The sequence below is a fragment of the Arachis stenosperma genome, chromosome 9 (genome assembly GCF_014773155.1).
Source record: "Arachis stenosperma cultivar V10309 chromosome 9, arast.V10309.gnm1.PFL2, whole genome shotgun sequence".
In the NCBI taxonomy this organism is placed as follows: Eukaryota; Viridiplantae; Streptophyta; class Magnoliopsida; order Fabales; family Fabaceae; genus Arachis; species Arachis stenosperma.
This window is the reverse complement of record NC_080385.1, coordinates 120,444,893-120,469,972: the sequence shown is the minus strand read 5'-3', so window position 1 is coordinate 120,469,972 and position 25,080 is coordinate 120,444,893.

The following is a 25,080-nucleotide window of genomic DNA, read 5'->3' as shown; positions in this document are numbered from 1 at the left end:
TAATACTTGAGCAAGTCAGGGTCGATCCCACGAGGATTGTGGCTTGAAGCAAGCTATGGTTGTCTTGCAAGTCTTAGTAAGGTGGAATCAGAAGGTTTATGTTTAGATGCAGTTTGATTGTGAAATTGAGAGTTAGAGTTGCTTTGCCTTTTTGAATTAACTCTGGTACTACTGCTCTCCTTGCTTGTGAGTGATTTCTTCAATGGCAGGCTGTATGTGATTGACACTAGTTCGAGCAGCTGCCAATATTCCTCCGGATCTGAATCCCAGGTTTAGTGTGAATCCATCTCTACTTGAGGGTAAAGTTCCAGTAGGCTATTCTCCTTAATGATCCTACTCAAAACGCCAAAGATAAGGTCGGATCTTTCGGATTAGAGAATGCTACATCTTTGGGTTCTAGCCTCTACCACAGAGACCCTAATCTCCCTGAAAATTGGCTGAACTGATGTCTCGAGAAGTCCCCAATGAAGCCATAGATTAGCCGTATGAGAGATGTATATTCAAGCCGTTGGTCGTCCTTGTCTAGTGAAAGACGCATTCTGACCCAAGTAGACGTGGGTGTTTGTCAGGCATGTTCGTCTTAATTGATAAACAGAGCTAATTGGTTAGATCATCCTATTCACCATGATGAAGTACGAATATGCATCTTAGAATTAATCAAACACGGATCGAAGAGAAATAGTAGTACTTTTATTAATTCATAGGACTCAGGAGGGCTCCTCCCCTCAACCTATGAGGTTTAGAAACTCATACTGAAAGAAAACTACAATGTAAAACGTGTATGATGGTAAAAGTGAAGTAAAAGTGTGCGTATAACATGAATTAAGTCCCTTAAATACTAAACAGATGATTAGTAAGGGTAAAACAGTCTATTTAGTGCTAAAATCCACTTCTGGGGCCCACTTGGTGAGTGTTTGGGCTAAGCTTTGATGAGATCCACGTACTATGAGGCTCCTTGGGCATGGAACGCCAGCTAGGGGGTCCTCTCTGGGCCTTTGGATGCTGCGCTCTGCTCTTTGGGCGCTGGACGTCTAGAATGGGGCAGAAAGCTGGTGTTGGACACCAGTTTTGGGCCTTCTAATCCAAAGCAAAGTTTAGACTATTATATATTTCTGGAAAGCTCTGGAAGTCAGATTTTCATAGCTTTTAAGATTGCTCTATTTGGTCTTCCGTAACTCTAGAAAAGCTCTTTTGAATGCAGGTAGGTTAGATCCGGACAGCATCTGTAGTGGTTTCTCTGTCTCTAAATCAAACTTCTGCTCCAGCACCTCAATATCAGCCAGAAATTACCTAAAATTGCTCAAAAATACAAAAACTCATAGTAGAATTCAAAAAATATGATTTTAACACTAAAACCTATAAACTTCAATAAAAACTAAATAAAAACTACTAAAACTATATAAAAATGATGTCAAAAAGCATACAAAATATCCGCTCATCACAACACCAAACTTAAGTTGCTTGTCCCCAAGCAACTAAAAACACAGTAGGATAGAAAAGAAAATTAAGATACAATAAATTTCTAAGTTTCAAATGAATCTTAGTTAAAATCAGATGAGCGGGTCTTAGTAGCTTTTTACTTCTAAATAGTTTTGGCATCTCACTATCCATTGAAACTCAGAGATGTTGGCATCTTTAGGAACATAGAATCCAGATGATGTTATTGAATTTCTTAGCTAAGCTTATTTTGATTCTTGAACACAGCTTTCTGAGTCTTGGCTGTGACCCTAAGCACTCTGTTTTCCAGTATTACCACCGGATACATTCATGCCACAAACACTCTACCTGGTTAAACATTTTCAGATTGTGACTCAGCTTTGCTAGAGTCCCCAGATAGTGGTGTCCAGAGTTCTTAAGCACACTCTTTTTGCTTTGGACCACGACTTTAACCACTCAGTCTCAAGCTTTTCACTTGAACACCTTCACGCCACAAGCACATGGTTAGGGACAGCTTGGTTTAGCCACTTAGGCCAAGATTTTATTTCGTTGGGCCCTCCTAATCACTGATGCTCAAAGCCTTGGGCCCTTTTACCCTTGCCTTTTGGTTTAAAGGGTTATTGGCTTTTTGCTCTTGCCTTTTGATTTAAAGGGCTTTTGCCTTTTTCTGCTTGCTTTTTATTTTTTCTTTCTTTTTATTTTTTGCCACTTTTTTTTTGCTTGCAAGCTTTTTCTTTTTCTTTTTACTGCTTTTTCTTGCTTCAAGAATCAATTTTCAGATTTTTCAGATTATCAATAATACTTCACTTTCATCATCATTCTTTCAAGAGCCAACATTCATAAATTTCAACTTCAAACATGCACTGTTTATTTCATACATTCAGAAAACAAAAGCAAATGACACCACATCAAACTAATTAAACTAATCTTATTTTAGACTTGAAATTTATGCATCTCTCAATTCTTTCCAAATAAAAAATTTTTATTTAAATAGGGTGAGAGATATATGGAATATTTTACAACTTTTAAGACATTAAATGCAAATGATCATGCAATAAGAACGAATCTACTTGGATGATGGTAGCTAGTGCTCCTCCTTGAGGATCCAATATAGTGCTTGATCTCTTTTATGCCACTCCTTTGTCTTTGTTGAGGTTGCTGCACAGGTTCATGTGCATGCTCTCTAGTTTGCTCCACCCTCTTCTTCTATACTTAAGAGTGGTAGAAGTCACAAAGTAAAGCTTTTGCAACACCAAACTTAAGAGTTTTGCTCGTCCTCGAGAAAATATGATCAATGGAAAAGAAGAAGGTAGGGTAGGTGGAGCTTCCGTGAGACCTCTTGGTCCTGAGAGGCTAGAGAATTTCAGATTCTTTGCTTTTCTGCACTGGCATTTGAATGCCTAAGGGCTACTCCCTGGCTGGCATTTCAACGCTAGCAATGCTCCCCGCTTGGGGCGTTGAATCCCCAGCAAGGCTTCCTGGCTGGCGTTCAACTTTGACACTCCACTTAGAGTGTTCTATTTTTACTACTGTGAACTCTGTCTCTTGACTGATGCACATGATCATGACTCTAACAAGTGAAAGAAAATGAAAGAAAATAAATATGGTTGAGTAAGGTTGGGTTGCCTCCCAACAAGCGCTTCTTTAATGTCATTAGCTTAACAGACAACTCCTTTCAAGGAGGAAGATAGTCATAGAGGAATAAATTCTCACTCCTTACTGGAAGCTTCCTTCCTATACTCTCATGGAATAGCATAATACGCTCAAAAGATAAGATTTTGTTCACTGCGTAAGGCAGGGTTGGGCTTGCAGCAATATGCTGGTGTCCTTTCTTTTCACTTCCCTCTTCCATGGTGAATACCATGATGGGATAAGTGAATACTGGTGCGCGTAAATTGTGATCATCAACAATGACGCCAATAGACTTGGAGCTCTCAAACGTGAATCACACTTTGTCACAACTTCGCACAACTAACCAGCAAGTGCACTGGGTCGTCCAAGTAATACCTTACGTGAGTAAGGGTCGATCCCACGGAGATTTTTGGTATGAAGTAAGCTATGGTCATCTTGTAAATCTCAGTCAGGCGGATTCAAATGGTTATAATGGTTTTTGAATATAAAGATAAATAAAGCTTAAAGTAAAGATAGAGATACTTATGTAAATCATTGGTGAGAATTTCAGACAAGTGTATGGAGATGCTGTGTTCCTTCTGAATCTCTGCTTTCCTACTGCTTTCATCGAATCATTCTTACTCATTTCCATGGCAAGCTGTATGTAGGGCGTCATCGTTGTCAATAGCTACTTCCCATCCTCTCAGTGAAAATGATCCAAATGCTCTATCACAGCACGGCTAATCATCTGTCGGTTCTCGATCATGTCAGAATAGAATCCAGTGATTCTTTTGTGTCTATCACCACACCCAACAATCGCGAGTTTGAAGCTCGTCACAGTCATTCAATCCCTGAATCCTACTCGGAATGCCACAGACAAGGTTTAGACTTTCCAAATTCTCAAGAATGGCCGCCAATGGATTCTAGCTTATACCACGAAGATTCTGATTAAGGAATCCAAGAGATACACGCTCGATCTAAGGTAGAACGGAAGTGGTTGTCAGGCACGCGTTCATAAGGACGGATGATGATGAGTGTCACAGATCATCACATCCATCAGGTTGAAGTGCAGCGAATATCTTAGAATAAGAATAAGCTTGAATTGAATAGAAGAACAATAGTAATTGCATTAATTCTCGAGGTACAACAGAGCTCCAAACCTTAATCTATGGTGTGTAGAAACTCCACTATTGAAAATACATAAGTGATGGTCCAGGCATGGCCAAATGGCCAGCCCCCAAAATGTGATAAAAGGATCAAAAGATAATCCAGAGATGAAAATACAATAGTAAAAAGTCCTATTTATACTAGACTACCTACTAGGGTTTATAGAAATAAGTCTAAGTGTAGAAATCTACTTCTCGGGCCCACTATGGTGTGTCCTTGGGCTGAGCTTGAGCTTTACACGTGCAGAGGCTTCTCTTGGGGTTAAACGCCAAGTTGTAACGTGTTTTTGGCGTTTAACTCTAGTTTGTGACGTGTTTCTGGTGTTTTACTCCAGAATGCAGCATGGAACTGGCGTTGAACGCCAGTTTTCATCGTCTAAACTTGAATAAAGTGTGGACTATTATATATTGCTCGAAAGCCCTGGATGTCTACTTTCCAACGCAGTTAAGAGCGCGCCATTTGAAGTTTTGTAGCTCCAGAAAATCCATCTTGAGTGCAGGGAGGTCAGAATCCAACAGCATCAGCAGTCCTTTTTCAGCCTGAATTAGATTTTTGCTCAGGTCCCTCAATTTCAGCCAGAAAATACCCGAAATCACAGAAAAATACACAAACTCATAGTAAAGTACAGAAATGTGAATTTTACATAAAACTAATAAAAACATCCCTAAAAGTAGCTAGATCCTACTAAAAACAATGCCAAAAAGCGTATAAATTATCCGCTCATCACAACACCAAACTTCAATTGTTGCTTTTCCCCAAGCAACTGAAAATCAAATAGGATAAAAAGAAGAGAATATACTATAAATCCCAAAATATCAATGAATATTAGTTCTAATTAGATGAGCGGGACTTGTAGCTTTTTGCTTCTGAACAGTTTTGGCATCTCACTTTATCCTTTGAAGTTTAGAATGATTGGCATCTATAGGAACTCAGAGTTCAGATAGTGTTATTGATTCTCCTAGTTAGGTATGTTGATTCTTGAACACAGCTACTTTTATGAGTCTTGGCCGTGGCCCTAAGCACTTTATTTTCCAGTATTACCACCGGATACATAAATGCCACAGACACATGACTGGGTGAACCTTTTCAGATTGTGACTCAACTTTGCTAAAGTCCCCAGTTAAAGGTGTCCAGAGCTCTTAAGCACATTCTTTTTGCTTTGGATCACGACTTTAACCATTCAGTCTCAAGCTTTTCACTTGTACCTGCATGCCACAAGCACATGGTTAGGGACAGCTTGATTTGGCCGCTTAGGCCTGGATTTTTTTTCCTTGGGCTCTCCTATCCATTGATGCTCAAAGCCTTGGATCCTTTTTACCCTTGTCTTTTGGTTTTAAGGGCTATTGGCTTTTTCTGCTTGCTTTTTCTTTTTCTTTTATATATTCTTTTTTCGCCCTTTTTTTTCACTGCTTTTTCTTGCTTCAAGAATCAATTTCATGATTTTTCAGATCATCAATAACATTTCTCTTTTTCATCATTCTTTCAAGAGCCAACAATTTTAACATTCATAAACAACAAGATAAAAAATATGCACTGTTCAAGCATTCATTCAGAAAACAAAAAGTATTGTCACCACATCAATATAATTAAACTAATTTCAAGAATGAATTTGAGACTCATGTACTTCTTATTCTTTTATATTAAAAACATTTTTCATTTAAGAAAGGTGAAGGATTCATGGAATTATTCATAGCCTTAAGACATAGACACTAGACACTAATGATCATGTAATAAAGACACAAACATAGACAAACATAATGCTCAAAAACCGAAAAACAGAGAGATAAGAACAAGGAAGTTAAGGAATGAGTCCACCTTAGTGATGGTGGTGCCTTCTTCTTGAAGGACCAATGGTGTCCTTGAGCTCCTCTATGTCTCTTCCTTGCCTCTGTTGCTTGATCCCTAATGATTTTGGTGCTCCTATCCTTAGTTGCTCCCAATAATTATGTGGAGGAAAATGTATCCCCTGAGGTATCTCAGGGATTTCTTGATGAGGGAATTCCTCATGCTCTTATTGAGGTCCATGAGTGGGCTCTCTTGATGTGCAGTCAAATGCCCTACTACTGATCTCTGGACCCTTGAGATGAATCTCTCCATCTCCCATGACTCGGAGGTGGAAGCTTTTGTCTTCCCTTTCCTCTTTCTAGAGGTTTCTCCGTTCTTAGGTGCCATAAATGGTTATGGAAAAACAAAAAAAGCTATGCTTTTACCACACCAAACTTAGAATATTGCTCGCCCTCGAGCAAAAGAAGAAAGAATAGAAGAAGAAGAAGAAGATATAGAGGAGAGAGAGAGGTGTATGGGTTCGGACATTTAGGGTGGGTTTGGGTGGGAAAGAGATGTTGAATTTGAAGGTAGGTGGGGTTTATGGGGAAGAGTGATTGAGGTGATTGGTGAAGGGTATAGTGTTATAGGATTGTGTGAAGAAGAGAGAAGTGGGGTAGGTGGGGATCTTGTGGGGTCCACAGATCCTGAGGTGATCCTGTAGGGGTCAACAGATCCTGAGGTGTCAAGGATTTCTCATCCCTGCACCCTTTAGGCGTGTAAAATGCCCTCTGTATGCAATCCTGGCATTTAACGCCAGACTGCAGCATGTTTCTGGCATTAAACGCCACTTCCATGCTTGTTTCTGGCCTTTAATGCCAGCTCTCCTCAGAGTGTAATCCTGACGTTAAAACGTCAGACTGCTGCTTGTTTCTGGCGTTCAACGCCAGATTTATGCTCTGTTCTGGCGTTTAAACGCCAGTAAGCTCTTCCTCCAGGGTGTGCTTTTTCTTCTGCTGTTTTTGATTCTGTTTTTAATTTTAGCAATTGTTTTGTGACTCCACATGATCATGAACCTAATAAAACATAAAAGAACAATAAAAATATAGATAAATAAAAATTGGGTTGCCTCCCAATAAGCGCTTCTTTAATGTCAATAGCTTGACAGTGAGCTCTCATGGAGCTTCACAGATGTTCAGAGCATTGTTGGGACCTCCCAACACCAAACTTAGAGTTTGAATGTGGAGGTTCAACACCAAACTTAGAGTTTGGTTGTGGCCTCCTAACACCAAACTTAGAGTTTGATTGTGGGGGCTTTGTTTGACTCTGTATTGAGAGAAGCTTATCATGCCTCTTTTCCATGGTTGCAGAGGAAGATCCTTGAGCTTTAAACAGAAGGTAGTCCCCATTCAATTGAAGGACTAGCTCTCCTCTGTCAACATCAATCACAGCTTCTGCTGTGGCTAGGAAGGGTATTCCAAGAATGATGGATTCATTCTCATCCTTCCTAGTGTCTAAGATTATGAAATCAGCAGGGATGTAAAGGCCTTTAACCTCTACCAACACGTCCTCTACCTATCCATAAGCTTGTTTTATTGACTTATCTGCAATCTCTAATGAGATTCTTGCAACTTGTACCTCAAAGATCCCCAATTTCTCCATTACAAAGAGTTGCATAAGATTTATACCTGACCCTAGGTCACATAGAGCCCTGTCAAAGGTCACGGTGCCTATGGTATAGGATATTAAGAATTTACCAGGATCTTGTTTCTTTTGAGGTAGAGTTTGCTGAACCCATGTATCTAGTTCACTAATGAGCAAAGGAGGTTCACCTTCCCAAGTCTCATTACCAAACAACTTGGCATTCAGCTTCATGATGGCTCCTAGATATTGAGCAACTTGCTCTTTAGTTACATCTTCATCCTCTTCAGAGGAAGAATAGTTCTTAGAGCTCATGAATGGTAAAATGAGGTTCAATGGAATCTCTATGGTCTCTAAGTGAGCCTCAGATTCCTTAGGTTCCTGAGTTTGGAACTCCTTTTTGTTCAGAAGACATCCCAGGAGGTCTTCCTCACTTGGATTCATGTCCTTCTCCTCCTCTTTGGATTCGGCCATTGTGATTATGTCAATGGCCTTGCACTCTCTTTTTGGATTCTATTCTGTATTGCTTGGGAGAGTACTAGGAGGGGTGACGTTAGGATTTTTGCCAGTAAAGAATTTTATAAAAATAGTCGCGTTGTAGATATAGTCTCTAAACTGACAGAAATCCCTTCGTACAAACGTTTTGGTTGTCACAAGTAACAAACCCCTAAATAAATTGATAACCGAAGTATTTAAACCTCGGGTCGTCTTCTCAAGGAATTGCAGGGAGGTATGTTCTTATTATTGGCTATGAAAAAGGTAAAATTGGGGTTTTAGAAGTAAGGTGGGAATATATTATATGACAAGTAAAATTAAATAATAATAGCTGTAAAATAAACCTTTGGCAAGGTATAAGAACTGGAGGTCCTTTCCTAGTTATCTTTATCAATTGTGATGAGAATTGGATTTTTCTCCCACTTTGTTAACCTCTAACTATGAAGGTAAGTTAAGTGGATGAATTCCAATTTTCAATCAACAATGAGTTTGATAACTCTAGAGTCACCAATTATTTAACCAAAGCCAAAAGGAAAACTATCTACTCGAATGAAAATAATTTGGATAAGTAGACAACATAGATTAAAGAAAGCAATCACAGATCTGAAATATCTCAAATAGCATTAATTTAAAAGAGTAATCTGTAACATAGAAGAGTTCATAAATTTAATTGAAAAAATAAATAAATAAAATGGAACATTGAACCTGAATCGAGAGTCACTCTTAAAAATCAAGAGAAGTCCTAAATCCTAGTTTCTAAAAATCCTAATTTCTAATCCTAATCCTAAGAGAGAGGAGAGAACCTCTCTCACAAAAACTAAATCATGGAAAAGTGAATTATGAAAGCCCTGATTATGAATGGATGCATTCCCCCACTTTATAGCCTCTAATCTGTGTTTTTTGGGCTGAGAACTGGGTCGAAAACAACCTAGAAGTCGCTGGAGAAGAAATCTGTCACGCTAGTTTTTCGTTACTGCGACGCGGCCGCATGGAGCACGCGATCGCGTCACCTAGCATCAGGGCCACTATGGCATATTATATATCAAATCGAAGCCCCGGACGTTAGCTTTCCAACGCAACTAGAACCGCGTCATTTGGACCTCTGTAGCTCAAGTTATAGTCGTTTTAGTGCGAGAGGGTCAGGCTGACAGCTTTGCAGTTTCTCCAACTTCTTGTATTCCTTCCACCTTTGCATGCTTCCTTTCCATCCTCCAAGCCATTCCTGCCCTATAATATCTGAAAACACTTAACACACATATCAAGGCATCTAATGGTAATAAGAGAGGATTAATGATAAGCAAATATAAGTCCAAGAAACATGTTTTCAATCAAAGCACATAATTAGGAAGGCAAATGTAAAACCATGCAAATAGTATGAATAAGTGGGTAAAGAGTTGATAAAAACCACTCAATTGAGCACAAGATAAACCATGAAATATGGGTTTATCAAGGGGTTTCAGTGATTTTCTTACTCAGCTGGCCCACTTGTGCCTCCAAATTTCTAATGGAGGACCTTATTTCACTCATGAAACTTAAAGTGGCCTTAGATAGATCAGAGACTATGTTTGCTAAGCTAGAGGAGCTCTGCTCAGAATTGACTGTATGTTGCTGAGAAGATGATGGAAAAGGCTTGCTATTGCTAAGCCTGTTTCTTCCACTATTATTAAAGCCTTGTTGAGGCTTTTGTTGATCCTTCCATGAGAAATTTGGATGATTTCTCCATGAAAAATTATAGGTGTTCCCATAGGGTTCACCCATGTGATTCACTTCTGCCATTGCAGGGTTCTCAGGATCATAAGCTTCTTCTTCAGAAGATGCCTCTTTAGTACTGTTGGATGCATTTTGCCATCCATTCAGACTCTGAGAAATCATGTTGACTTGCTGAGTCAACATTTTATTCTGAGCCAATATGGCATTCAAAGTATCAATTTCAAGAACTCTCCTCTTCTGAGGCGTCTCATTACTCACAGGATTTTTCTCAGAGGTGTACATGAATTAGTTATTAGCAACCATGTCAATGAGTTCTTGAGCTTCTGTAGGCGTTTTCTTCAGGTGAATAGATCCACCTGCAGAATGGTCCAATAACATCTTAGACAATTTAGACAGACCATCATAGAATATATCCAGGATGGTCCATTCTGAAAGCATGTCAGAAGGACACTTTTTGGCCAGTTACTTGTATCTCTTCCAAGCTTCATAGAGGGATTCACCTTCTTTCTGATTGAAGGTTTGAACATCCACTTTAATCTTACTCAGCTTTTGAGGAGGAAAAAACTTGGCCAAGAAGGCTGTGACCAACTTATCCCAAGAGTTCAGGCTATCTTTAGGTTGAGAGTCTAACCATACTCTAGTTCTGTCTCTTACAGCAAAAGGGAAAAGCATAAGCCTGTAGACCTCAGGATCAACCCCATTGGTCTTAACAGTATCACAGATCTGCAAGAATTCAGTTAAGAACTAAAAAGGATCTTCTTATAGAAGTCCATGAAACTTGCAGTTCTGTTGCATCAGAGAAACTAACTGAGGCTTTAGCTCAAAGTTGTTTGCTCCAATGGCAGAGATTGAGATGCTTCTTCCATGTAAGTTGGAATTTGGTGCAGAAAAGTCACCAAGCATCTTCCTTGCATTGTTGTTGTTGGGTTCGGCTGCCATATCCTTTTCCTGTTCAAAAATTTCAGTTGGGTCCTCTTCAGAGTACTGTGCTTTAGCTGCTCTCAGCTTCCTCTTCAAGGTCCTTTCAGGTTCAGGACCAGCTTCAACAAGAATGCCTTTTTCTTTGTTCCTGCTCATATGAAAGAGAAGAAAACAAAGAAAGAAGAGGAATCCTCTATGTCACAGTATAGAGATTCCTTTATGTGAGTAGAAAAATAGGAGAATAGAGGAAAGAGAAGAAAAAATTAGAACACAGAAGAGAGGAGAGGGTTCGAATTTTTGAGATGAAGAGAAGTGTTAGTAAATGAATAAATAAATAGAAGAAGATGAGAGGGAGAGAATTTCAAAAATTATTTTTGAAAAATTAGTTAGTGATTTTAAAAAATTGAGATAAGAAATACAATTAAAATTAAAATTTGAAACAATTAGTTAGTTAAAAGAATTTTGAAAAAGAGAGAGGTAATTTTCAAAAATTACAAAGAGGAAAGTAGTTAGGTGGTTTTGAAAATGATAAGAAATAGTAAAACAAACAAAAAGTCAATTAGTTAGTTGAAAAAGATTTGAAAATCTATTTTGAAAAGATAAGAAGTTAGAAAAGATTTTGAAATTGATTTTGAAAAAGATATGATTTTAAAGAAGATATTTTGAAAAGATATAATTGAAAAAGATATTTTGGAAAAGATTTGATTTTTAAAATTAAAATCTGATTACTTGACTAACAAGAAACTAAAAGATATGATTCTAGAATTTAAAGATTGAACCTTTCTTAATAAGAAAGTAACAAACTTCAAATTTTTTAATCAATCACATTAATTGTTAGTAAAGCTTTCGAAATTTTGAGATAAAGATAAGAAAAAGATTTTGAAAATCAATTAAAAAATATTTTCGAAAATATAAAAGAAAAATGAAAAAGATTTTATTTTTGAAAAAGTTTTGAAAAGATAAGATTTTTAAAATTGAAATCTTGACTTGACTAACAAGAAACAACTTATTTTAAAAATTTTTGACTAAGTCAACCCAAATATTTCGAAATTTTATGAGAGAAATAAGGAAAAGATATTTTTTATTTTTCAATTTTTTATGATGAGAGAGAAAAACACAAATATGACCCAAAACATGAAAATTTTGGATCAAAACACATGATGCATGCAAGAACACTATGAATGTCAAGATGAACACCAAGAACACTTTGAAGATCAAGATGAACATCAAGACTTATTTTTGAAAAATTTTCAAGAAATGAAAAAAAATGCAAGACACTAAACTTAGAAACTTTTCATGTTTAGACACTATGAATGCAAAAATGCATATGAAAAATAACAAAAGACACAAAACAAGAAAATATGAAGATCAAACAAGAAAACTTGTCAAAAATAACTTGAAGATCATGAAGAACACATGCATGAATTTTCGAAAAATGCAAAAGTTTTTAAAACATGCAATTGACACCAACTTAAAAATTGACACTAGACTCAAACAAGAAACACAAAAATATTTTTTATTTTTATGATTTTGTGATTTTTTTGGATTTTTTTGAAATTTTTTTTGAAAAACGAAAACAAAGAAAAAAATTTTGAAAGATTTTTGAAAACTTTTTGAAAGAAAAATTACCTAATCTGAGCAACAAGATGAACCGTCAGTTGTCCAAACTCGAACAATCTCCTGCAACGGCGCCAAAAACTTGGTGCGCGTAAATTGTGATCATCAACAATGGCGCCAATAGACTTGGAGCTCTCAAATGTGAATCACACTTTGTCACAACTTCGCACAACTAACCAGCAAGTGCACTGGGTCGTCCAGGTAATACCTTACGTGAGTAAGGGTCGATCCCACGGAGATTGTTGGTATGAAGCAAGCTATGGTCATCTTGTAAATCTCAGTCAGGTGGATTCAAATGGTTATAATGGTTTTTGAATATAAAGATAAATAAAGCATAAAGTAAAGATAGAGATACTTATGTAAATCATTGGTGAGAATTTCAGACAAGTGTATGGAGATGCTGTGTTCCTTCTGAATCTCTGCTTTCCTATTGCTTTCATCCAATCATTCTTACTCCTTTCAATGGCAAGCTGTATGTAGGGCGTCACCGTTGTCAATGGCTACTTCCCATCCTCTCAGTGAAAATGGTCCAAATGCTCTGTCACAGCACGGCTAATCATATGTCGGTTCTCGATCATGTCGGAATAGAATCCAGTAATTCTTTTGCGTCTGTCACCACGCCCAACAATCACGAGTTTGAAGCTCGTCACAGTCATTCAATCCCTGAATCCTACTCAGAATACCACAGACAAGGTTTAGACTTTCTGGATTCTCAAGAATGGCCGCCAATGGATTCTAGCTTATACCACGAAGATTCTGATTAAGGAATCTAAGAGATGCACGCTCGATCTAAGGTAGAATGGAAGTGGTTGTCAGGCACGCGTTCATTAGGACGGATGATGATGAGTGTCATGGATCATCACATCCATCAGGTTGAAGTGCAGCGAATATCTTAGAATAAGAATAAGCTTGAATTGAATAGAAGAACAATAGTAATTGCATTAATTCTCGAGGTACAGAGAGCTCCACACCTTAATCTATGGTGTGTAGAAACTCCACCGTTGAAAATACATAAGTGATGGTCCAGGCATGGCCGAATGGCCAGCCCCCAAAATGTGATCAAAGGATCAAAAGATAATCCAGAGATGAAAATACAGTAGTAAAAAGTCCTATTTATACTAGACTAGCTACTAGGGTTTACAGAAATAAGTCTAAGTGCAGAAATCCACTTTCGGGGCCCACTTTGGTGTGTGCTTGGGCTGATCTTGAGCTTTACACGTGCAGAGGCTTCTCTTGGGGTTAAATGCCAAGTTGTAACGTATTTTTGGCGTTTAACTCTGGTTTGTGACGTGTTTCTGGCGTTTTACTCCAGAATGCTGCATGGAACTGGCGTTGAAGGCCAGTTTGCGTCGTCTAAACTTGAATAAAGTTTGCAAGAAAGCCCTGAATTTCTACTTTCCAACGTAGTTGAGAGCGCACCATTTGGAGTTCTGTAGCTCCAAAAAATCCATTTTGAGTGCAGGGAGGTCAGAATCCAACAGCATCTGCAATCCTTTTTCAGCCTGAATCAGATTTTTGCTCAGGTCCCTCAATTTTAGCCAGAAAATACCTGAAATCATAGAAAAATACAAAAACTCATAGTAAAGTCTAGAAAAGTGAATTTTGCATAAAAACTAATAAAAACATCCCTAAAAGTAGCTAGATCCTACTAAAAACTACCTAAAAACAATGCCAAAAAGCATATAAATTATCCGTTCATCAAATACCACCATCTTTCATGGTGAAAAGCCCTCAATAGGGATATTTTTATTTTTCCAACCCCTAGGTATCTTCCTTTTGGGGCCTTCCTCCTTGTTGGATGGTGTACATCCAATACCAAACTTACGTTTGGTCTTACGAGGGATTGAATGAGTTCCATCCAAGGGAGGAGGCTTGGATGCTGAATCCTTTATGCAAGTGCCTCCTTTGTTAGGGGGTAATAGAGGTTCAAGAACCTTGAATATCATCCAGTCCTTATGCAAGGTAACCTCTTGGATTCCCAACTTCTCCATTACTATACTTGACCCTAGGTCACATAGAGCCTTCTCGAAGGTCATAGTGCCTATGGTGCAAGGAATAAAAAAATGTCCAGGGAAGCTCTTGCTGAACCAAAGCATGGAGTTCTTTAGTAAGCAGTGGAGGTTCTTCCTCCAGAGGCCTTGTGCCACATAGCTTGGCATTCAGGCTCATAAGAGCTCCTAGGTATCGAGCAATTTGCTCTCCCTTAGCGTCTTCATCCTCACTTGAGGATGAGTAGTCTCCAAAACTCATACATTGTAGAAGTACATTCGAAGGAACCTCTATGGTCTGTATGGTTTCCTTTGGTTTTGGGATAGAGGGTTCTTGAGTGGGCTTTAAGCATTCAAAGGGTGTGCTTTGACTAGCGTTCAATGCCAGCTCTGTCAGTTTATTGGGCATTGAACGCCCTTGCTGTCCACCCTGACTGGCGTTAAACACCAGTTCCTCTAGCATTTTGGGCGTTGAATGCCCAGCAAGGATGTCCTTGCTGCGTTCAACGCCAGCTTCCCTTGGCTAGCGGGCATTGAGCACCCAGTGAGGGGTTTCTCACTGGCGTTCAGCGCCAAAATGGCTGCTTGGTTGGCCATTGAACACCCCGTGAGGGGTTCTTCACTGGCGTTCAGTGCCAGAAAGCCTTCCTGTTTGGGCGTTGAACACCCAGTGAGGGCTTCCTCACTGGCATTTGACGCCAGGCTTGCTACCATTGTGGGCGTTGAACGCCCAGTGAAAGCTTCTTCACTAGCGTTCAACGCCTTCCCATTCTCCTCCAATTCGGCTTCTACCTCAGTGGAAGATATCGAATTTAAATTTAAGCCAAGATCTTATAGGATTTTGTCAAAATTGATCTTTCCAGTAATCCATAGGATCTGAAAGCTCCATGGATCTAGCATCTTCCTTGGCAGCTCAGGCTGAATTAGGATATTGTACTTCTTAGTAAGTATCTCTATTGCATCTCCCCTTAGGTCCTTCTTTTCAAACACCTCTGTAAAAGAGATATTGACTTGCAGTTCCTTAAGGGCTGCTGGAGAATAAGCCGACTGCTCATCTGCCAGTTCTTTATGCATGCCTAGGAAGTGTAGCTCTTGAGGTTCTTTCACCTCTACAAGGGCAAGCTCTGTGATCATCACAGGCTCCTCTTGCATGCCCAAAGAAGAATTAACTTGAGGTTCTTTCTCTCCGTGGGGCCGTGCTCACTGGCAGCCTCAGGATCCTCTTGGTCCCTACTTGCCTTAAGTCCCTCAGTAGCATGCTCTTGAGTTTCGGCCTCCATGGTGAAGACTACTGTCCCACCTTCTGTTAAGGTCTCCATGTCTAGAACTTCTGTCTTAGTTGGGGTCTCCTCATAGGAGTATAAGTGCTGGTTATTGGCAGCTATCTCAATGAGTTCATCTGCCTCTTCATGTGTTTCTATAAGGTCCAAAGAACCACCTGCAAAGTGATCTATTGTCTCTCTGGCCATCTCAAAGATAGCTTCATAGAAGATGATCGTTTTGCCCCATCTAAACAACACATGGGGAGGGGGCAATTTCTGAACATCAGCTTGTACCTCTCTCAAGCATCACGGAGATACTCACTCTCCTTCTGCCTGAAGGTCTGGACATCTATCACTAGCTTTGTTAGTCTCTGTGAGGGAGAGAACTTGTTCAGGAAATTGTTAACAACCTCATCCTAGGTATTCACATTTTCTCTGAGTTCCATATGCCATCATTATTTGCTTGAGCATTCAAAGCAAATGGAAAGAGTTTTAGTCTAGGGGCTTCAGAGTTCACTCCATTGACCTCTATAGTGTCACAGAACTGCAGAAAGTCAGAGATAAACTTACTGGGGTCTTCTTGTGGGTGTTCATGAAACTGGCACTTTTGCTGTAATAGCATGATCTGGTCCATGTGGACCTTAAAGTCATCTGGGTCAATAGGAATATTAAATAAATACAAGGCTTGAGGTCTCCTAATTTGGATATTCTCTTTTGTATCCATAGTGACTTCAGTGTTCCTGCATACATAAACAGGAAAAATACAAGAGAGAAGAAAAATGGGAACTCTATGTCAAAGAATAGAGGACTCCTTGTGAGATGTGATTAAGAATGGAAAGAAGAATAAAGATAGAAGAAGGAGAAGAAGAAAGAAGAGACTAATTTGAATAGAAGTAAGGAAGAGAAGAATTAGAAGTAGAAGAGATAAATAAGAATTAAAATATTTTTATTTTTATTTATTAATTAATTAATTTTCGAAAATAAGTTAATTAATTTAAAATTTAAATGTTAAATTTTCGAAAATATAAGAGAGAGAAGAGAAAGAAGTTTTCGAAAATTAAGATAGAAGAGAGTTAGTTAAGTAGTTTTGAAAAAAAAGAGAGAGAAAAGAAGATATTACTTTTGAAAATTAAGGAGGAAAGAGTTAGTTAGGAAGTTTTGAAAAAGAAGAGAGAGAGAGAGAGAGAGAGAGAGAGAGAGAGAGAGAGAAAACAAGATATTAAGATAAGAAAAGATTTAAATTTTAAAATAAGATAGAAGATAAGATAAGAAAAGATTTGAAATTAGAAAAAGATAAGATAAGAAATTTAAAAGATTTGAAAAATATTGAATTTTAAAATTGGAAGCTAGAAAAGATAAGATAAGAAACTAAAAAGATTTAAAAAATATTTTAAAAAGATAAGATTTTGAAATTTGATTTTGGAAAAGGTTTAATTTTGAAATTTGAGATTTGGAAAAGATAAGATTTTTTATTTTGAAATTTGAAAAAGATAAAATAAGATTTTTAAATTTTGAAAAAGATATGAAAAAGATATTATTTTTTATTTTTGAAAAGATTTAATTTTCGACAACTTGACAACTAAGATATGATAAGATAAAATTTAAAATCAAAATCTGAATTTTATATGTAATTTTCGAAAATTATGGTAAAAATTAGTCAAAAAATATATTTTTTATTTTTGAATTTATTGATTAAAGAGAAAAACACAAAAAAGACACAAGACTTAAAATTTTTAGATTTAGCACCCTTATTTTTCGAAAATTTTGGAGGGAAACATCAAGGGATACCAAACTTAAAAAACACTTTGAAGACTCACATACAAGACTTAAGAACACTTTGAAGACTCACAAGAACATAAAGAACAAAAATTTAAAGACTCCAAAAACTCAATAACATAAAAAAGAACACCAAACTTAAAGACTTGACATAAAATTTAAACAAAGAAAAATATTTTTGAAAAATTTTTAGAAAGAAAGACTTAAAGGAACAACAATTACGAAGAACATAAGCCAATGTTGTAACCAATTGAGCTACAAAAATAAAATATTTTTTAAGAACCTTTTTTTTAATTTTCAAAAAAAAATAGAAAGGAAAAATAAAATAAAATACTCAAATCAAAAAGAAAATTATACTCTTGCAAAAATCAAAAACTCAAAGAACACGGGACTCAAATCAAGAACACAAATTAACCAAAGAAAAGAAAAATATTTTTGAAAAATTTTTTAGAATTTTCGAAAACTGAGGAAGAAGAAAACAACATAAAAAACTCAAATAAAATACAATAAAATGAATTACCTAATTTAGGGAGCAAGACAATCCGGCAGTTTGTCCACACTCAACAATCCCCGACAACGGCGCCAAAAACTTGGTGCGTGTACGCAAACCCCACACTTCTGTACAGGCAATACCAGCAAGTGCACTGGGTCATCCAAGTAATACATGAGCGAGTCAGGGTCGATCCCACGAGGATTGTGGCTTGAAGCAAGCTATGGTTGTCTTGCAAATCTTAGTCAGGCGGAATCAGAAGGTTTATATTTAGATGCAATTGATTGTGAAATTGAAAGGGGTAAAACCAATTGGATTAACTATTAGGAATTATATGATGGGAATAGTGTTGAGAGTTGGAGTTGCTTTGCCTTTCTGAATTAACTCTGGTACTACTGCTCTCCTTGCTTGTGAGTGATTTCTTCAATGGCAGGTTGTATGTGATTGACACTGGTTTGAGCAGCTGCCAATACTCCTCCGGATCTGAATCCCAGGTTTAGTGTGGATCCATCTCTACTTGAGGGTGAAGTTCCTGCAAGCTATTCTCCTTAATGATCCTACTCAAAATGCCATAGATAAGGTTGGATCTTCCAGATCAGAGAATGCTGCATCTTTGGGTTCTAGCCTCTACAACAGAGACCCTAATCTCCATAGAAATCGGCTGAACTGATGTCTCGAGAAGGACCCAACGAGGTCGTGGATTAGCCGTCTGAGAGATATATTCAAGCTATTGGTCGTCCTTGTCTGGTGAAAGATGCATTCTGACCCAAGTAGACGTGGGTGTTTGTCAAGCACGATCATCTTAATGTGATGAATAGAGCTAATTGGTTAGATCATCCTATTCACCACGATGAAGTACGAATATACATCTTAGAATTAATCAAACACGGATCGAAGAGAAACAGTAGTACTTTTATTAATTCATAGGACTCAGCAAGGTTCCTCCCTTCAACCTATGAGGTTTAGAAAACTCATACTGAACGGAAACTATAATGTAAAATGTGTATGATGGTAAAAGTAAAGTAAAAGTGTGCGTATAACATGAATTAAGTCCCTTAAATACTAAATAGATGACTAGTAAGGGTAAAACAGTCTATTTAATGTTAAAATCTACTTCTGGGTCCCACTTGATGAGTGTTTGGGCTGAGCTTTGATGAGATACACGTGCTATGAGGCTCCTTGGGGATGGAACGCCAGCTAGGGGGTCCTCTCTGGGCCTTTGGACGCTGGACGCCTAGAAGGGGGCAGGAAGCTGGCATTGGACGCCAGTTTTGGGCCTTCTAATCCAAAGCAAAGTATGAACTATTATATATTGCTGGAAAGCTTTGAAAGTTAGCTTTCCATAGCCATTGAGAGTGCTCTATTTGGACTTCTGTAGATCTAGAAATGCTCTTCCAAATACAGGTAGGTCAGATTTGGATGCATCATCTGCAGTGCTTTCTCTGTCCCTGAATCAGACTTCTGCTCCAACTCCTATATTTCAGCCAGAAACTACCTGAAATTGCCCAAAAACACAAAAAATCATAGTAGAATCCAAAAAATGTTATTTTAACACTAAAACCTATAAAAACTTAATAAAAACTACTAAAAACTATATGAAAATGATATCAAAAAGCGTATAAAATATCCGCTCATCAATATGCATTGTTCTTATTACTTTACCATGGGGTTAACCTTTGTCCCCTTTTTATTATTTTTCTCTCTTTTTAATTTTTTATTTATTTTTTACACATGTATAAATGGTTAATGCATATGATTTCTCTTTTGATGCATGAATGTGTACCCAAATTTTCCACAGTTTTCAACAAGAAATGTAAAATATCCTGTGCTCCCAACTAATGTTCGCAAATCCAATTTCCCCACACTAAATCATGCACACTCTTACTAGCTTAAACTAATCAAAGATCCAAATTAAGGACATTTATTGTCTTTCACTTAGAGTTAGTGATGTGCCAAAATAAAAAACAAAAAGAGTTAAATAGGCTCAAAATGGGTTAACAAGGGTTGATAAAAGGGTAAGGCCATTTGGGCATGTGAGCTTTAATGAAATAAAGGTCTTAATCATATAAATGCATTCATACACCGAATAATGGATATATAGAATGAAACAAGTTAAAAATCACAATCTTAGAGAGAAAAACACACACCAAAACAAAATATTGGTTGAAAAGATGCAACCAATCAATTAGGCTCAAAATTTTACTAGATTTATGTTTTCTAAGTCTGGACTATGTTCTAAAATTGATTTCTTCGAGCAAGTTCAACAAAAAATGTTTACTCAAATTAGTGGAATGCCCTAAAATAAATTTTTTGGAAAAATCATTACTCCAACCAAGTGGTCCTAATTTTTTTAGGTGGTTAGATGGAATTCAAGAGAAACACAATTTATATACATCCAATCACACAATGAAAATAAAAGAAAAGTGAACAAAACACCCAAGAAGAGGGACTAAGAATCAAATCAAAGTTCTAGAGATATTTACAAACAACTATCATGCAAAAAAATATTAAAAATGAATTCTAAACACTTAATGCTAACAAATAACTACAAAGCATAAAATATCATAACTAACAAAAGAAATTAAAGTCTAGGTGTTAGAGAGAAGTGTTATTACCCACGGAAGTCGGTCACGACCTCCCCACACTTAAACATTGGCACGGTCCTCCGTGCCATTAGTGATGAGCAAGAGGGGCTCAAAATTTCCACCTCCAATAGCCTCAGGATGATGTGACAGGGGCGCCTCCACGTCCACCTCCTGATCGCCATCTCTGCCATGATCTGAAGTGGACTCCGGAGTGTCGGGCTCTTCCAAAAGTGGGTTGCTACAGTTGATGAGCTTCTTCAAGTATTCATAGCGTCTCTTGTTGCGTCGCTTACTTTGCTCGAGCATCCGGCCATGCCGATCTATCTTTTTGGTAAGCTCAATCAATAATTGGTGCATAGGTTGCTTAGGTTTAATTGGTGATGATGAAGATAGAATTGATGGTCCCATGGCATCTGAAGGTGGGTTCTGGTCCTTGGGTGCAACTTGAGGTTTGATCCATTTTCCATGCGAGATAAGTTCTTTGCCCTTAGGCACTACCGCTATCTCATCATCAGCCTCATGTGAGACTCCAACTGTATATGCTAGTTGTGTAACTAAAGCGAAAAATGGGATATTGTCAACTGCCTGAACACGGCCCATGGCATGTCGAATGAGTCTTGGGAGATTGAGAGGCTTCTCCTTTAAAATACACTAAACAAGGACTGTCATATCCGCAGTGATGTAGAGGCATGAGTGTTTGGCATTACATAATGAGACATAATTTGTTGCCATACCCTAGCCTCCATAGTCAATGCATTCACCGAGATGCACTTGGGATTATACTTGCATGACCCATAAATCCAACGGCTTTCGAGTTGTGCAATGACTTTAATCATGGCATCCCAATCCTCCCCTTTTGGACTTGGTGAAAGTCCAAGTGCTTGCTGAATAGCGGCTTCAGATACCAGGACATTCTTCTAGCGCACATAAACTAATTCAAGGGACGGTGTGTGATAATTGGCATAGAATTCATCCACCAAAGATAGGTTGGGCTCACTCACATCTTGATTTAAGAACTCCCAACCACGCCGCTTAATGCGGTATACACAAATTTAGCTAGGTGATTCGGCACAAGGGTTAGCGTTCACAATGGGGGTTCTCTCAAGCAACGTTGAATACATCTGCTCACAATAGTAGTTAGCAAATCTTACCAAGTTGTTTGGGGGAACATCTTTTTCTGCCTCATCGATGCACTCAATCGTCTTTGGCCGCTTAAGAGGTGATGGCTTGATGGCTGGTTTGTGAGCCAACTCTTTGCTAGGTGCTTTCTTGGTTACCGCCTTAGTAGGTATCTTCTTAGAGGCTTTTTCTTTTCCTTTCTTGGTGGCCATCCTGAAAAGAAGGAAAAAAATGAAACATTAAACCTAGATACAAAGACACAAAAATGAAGAAAATGCAAGAGAGAAATAATGCCATATAAGGATAAACGTTCTCAATTACATGGTAGCTATAACATGTAAGTGATAAAGCAATATAAGCGTTGAGGCATATTAACTAGCACTTGATGCAAGAATGAGAGAAGAACATAAGTAAATAGCATGAAAATAGCAATCTCAAGCATCAATGATAAACAACAATGAACACATGTAAGATTAGTCATAACATGAGAAAAGTCCGGTCTTACTCTAACTCCAAGCCAAGGAAGCACAAGAAGTGAAGAATATTGAGTTAGATAGGACTAAACCACTAATGTTGCATGATTGAACAAAGATAGCATGCCATAATCAAGAAAAAATTTGGTCATTAAAGAGAAGATAATTCCACATCAATGTACAAACAATGCAAGTGCCATAAAGAACAAGTATTGATTTGAAAACTATGACAAAAAATGAAGCACATGTTCCATTGGTTTTTTTTCACAAACACTTGGTGTGCACAGTATGAACAACAAGAAAATTGATAAAACCAAGTCTATAGTGTAACCAAAGTGAAATGTCAAATACCATAGCATCAACAAACAACATAAAACAAGTTAAAAAGCACCAAAACAATCCATTAAATTCTCAAAAATTAAGTATGAAAATCCAACACCAATGCAAGAAAAACAAGCATAGAAAAAATAAAAACAAGCTACAAAAATAAAGCTAAAATGAAAACTAATGACAACTAGAGTATCCAAATTTAACAACCAAAAGAAAATTGGAAAGTAAAAGAAAGTGAAGAAATGAGACATTGAAAAGAGGAAGAAGAAAATGAGGATAATTGAAAGTGAGGGTAGTAAGAGAAGAATGAGAGGAAGAGGAAGAGAGAGGGTGGCTGTCAGAAGAGGGAGGGAAGAAGTGGGGAGTTGGAGGAAGAATGGAAAAGAAATGAAGGTGGAAAAGAAGCAAGGAATAGGACAGCGCGCACTTCAATTCAAGTCGCGGAAGTCGCGCGTACACGTGAAGTGAGCGTACGCGCAACTGCGGAGAAATGCGGGGGTGGCACGGCTACACAATGCTCGCACAAACAGCATTTTGTTCGGGTTAAGGTGTTGTGCGTACGCGTGAGGCACGCGTACCCGTGACCTATAACTGTGCCCAACGCACAAAATTCGGACGGCACCGGCACGATGGGCAAAACTCTCTGCCCAGGTGGCATGCAGGGGCACGCCACACGCACAATCCAGACATGATAGCCATTTCCCTCAGGTAGGGGGTCAAGCGTACACATAAAGCACGTGTACACGTGACCCCCTCTTTTTTAAACAAATATAAGAGCAGCTATAATAGTAATTCAATATCTAAGCAAGCAAAATATCATAAAACACCTAGAATTCTATGTCACTAACAAAAGAAACCAAAATAATCAAACTAAATACAATGAAAATCTCATAAAACACTTATATTTCAAATCCAACTAACCAATGCTCAAGAAATTCAACCAAAGAGATTAAAATTAAGTAAAAGAAGCTATACACAAGGAAGATCATACCATGGTGGAGTGTCTCTCTCTGAGCACTTTTCCTTAACGCCCTTAAGTTGGACGGGCATGAACTTCATTTGCAAGCTCCAAGTGGATCCTTCAAGAGAAAAATCTCCACCTCCTTGTCACTCTTGGGATTGGTATGATGGTATAACTTAAGCCTATAACCATTCACCTTAAAGATGGCAGCACTAGTAGGATGATGTAAGTGAATAACTCCATAGGACTCAACTTTATCAACAATATACGGACCATTCCATATTGATCTGAGCTTCCCGAGTAGCAACCTCATCCTTGAGTTGTATAGTAGTACCAAATCACCCACTTGGAATTCCTTCCGCTTGATATGCCGATCATGCACCGCTTTAGTTCTTTCTTTGTATATGCGGGCATTATCATAAGCCCCCAACCTTAAACACTCTAACTCCTCCAATTGTAGCTTCCTTTCTACACCCGCCTTTTATAATCCCGTGTTGCACTCCTTAACCACCCAATATGCTTTATGCTCTATCTCAACCGGGAGATGGCAAGCTTTGCCATAGACCAACCGGAAGGGACTCATGCCTATTAGAGTCTTATAGGCGGTCCGGTAGGCCCACAAGGCATCCCCTAATCTAGTGCTCCAATCTTTCCTATAGAGCTTTACCATATTCTCTAGAATCCTCTTAATTTCCTGGTTAGATACCTCAACTTGTCCATTTGTCTGTGGGTGGTGAGCAGTGGCCACCATATGAATAATGTTATACTTTTGCATTAATGTTGCCATCTTCTATTGCAAAAATGGGAGCCGCAATCGCTCACAATTGCTCGTGGCGATCCAAAGCAAGAGATAAGGTAATTTCTCACAAAAGAGACAATAATGTTGCATCATCAGTGCGGGTTGGAATTGCTTCCACCCATTTTTTGGAAATGGACCCATGAAGTCAATGCCCCAAACAAACAAAAAATCTCACAAAACAACATGGGTTGTTGAGGCATTTCATCCCTCTTGGATGCATTACTAAATCTTTGGCATTGATGGCATGAGTTGCAAAAGAGGGTTGCATCTTTAAATAGTGTTGGCCACCGAAATCCGCAGTCTTGTACCTTCCTTGCCATTCTTTTAGGCCCAAAGTGTCCACCAGTTTCAGAAGAGTGGCACGGCTCTAATATAGACTAGAATTCTGATTGAGCCACACACCTCCTAATCACTTGATCGGCCCCACACCTCCACAAGTAAGGGTCATCCCAGATATAGTACTTGGACTCGCTTTTTAGGTTGTCCTTTTGGTGCTTAAAATTTGGAGGAAAAGTGCGCCCTACCAAGTAATTAGCAATTGATGCAAACCATGGTGTAACCTAAAAAATTGCTTGCAAGGTGTCTAAAGAAAAAGAATCATTGATAGGGGTGGTGATAAACCACTATTTTATGGTTTATCTTGTGCTCAATTGAGTGGTTTTTATCAACTCTTTACTCACTTATTCATACAATTCACATGTTTTACATTTTCCTTCCTGATTTTATGCTATGATTGAAAATATGCTTCTTTGATCTTATATTTGCTTATTATTAATCCTCTTTTATTACCATTAGATGCCTTGATATGTGTGTTAAGTGTTTTCAGATATTATAAGGCAGGAATGGCTCAGAGGATGGAAAGGAAGCATGCAAAAGTGAAAGGAATGCAAGAAGTTGGAGAAACTGCTAAGCTGTTCAGCCTGACCTCTTCGTA